The sequence below is a fragment of the Eimeria mitis genome, genomic scaffold (genome assembly GCF_000499745.2).
Source record: "Eimeria mitis Houghton genomic scaffold, Emh_scaff1628, whole genome shotgun sequence".
In the NCBI taxonomy this organism is placed as follows: Eukaryota; Apicomplexa; class Conoidasida; order Eucoccidiorida; family Eimeriidae; genus Eimeria; species Eimeria mitis.
Genome location: NW_013569942.1, coordinates 4,876 through 5,384, shown reverse-complemented (window position 1 = coordinate 5,384; position 509 = coordinate 4,876). Strand labels below are relative to the sequence as shown.

Below are 509 nucleotides of genomic sequence, written 5' to 3'. Positions count from 1 at the left end.
CCAGGGTGCCTGCATATACAAACCCTAAACCCTAAACTGTAAACCCTAAACCCTAAACCCTAAATACCAAGCCCAAACCCTAAACCCTAAACCCTAGTTTCCTAGCAGGAGAGATTGGGCGCCTGTGGCTTAGGAGAAACAGAACAACTGTCTAAACGCCAACTGCTACGTGAGTATGTGAGTATTCAGCATCAACTGCTTTCAACTGCAACGAGGCTGGGTGTATTCAGGCTGCAATGAGGGGTTTCGCGAGGGTTTACGGGGCTATCGCCGAGCCGGCGAGGGTTTAGGGTTTAGGGTTTAGGGTTTGTTGTCTCACCGAGGTAAGGTACATCATCTAGATGTACAACATCTGCTTCAGGGAAGACATTTTCCATATACCATTTGAAGCTTTTACAGTTATGTTGTTTTCTCCATTCCTGTCTTTGTTTGAGTGTATCTACACCGTAATCAATATTAGGTCTACCCAATACACGCCATGCAAGATCAGCATATTCATCCATCCATAG

The 509-nt window shown here is 45.6% G+C and overlaps 1 protein-coding gene across 1 annotated transcript in view; it reads right to left on the bottom strand.

The window, feature by feature from the left end:
• The window catches only part of EMH_0040780 (uncharacterized protein), a gene marked incomplete at both ends in the record, with an annotated part of 2,639 nt that overhangs the window by 702 nt on the left and 1,428 nt on the right, over window positions 1–509 (bottom strand). The gene's annotated exons all lie outside the window — the stretch shown is intronic.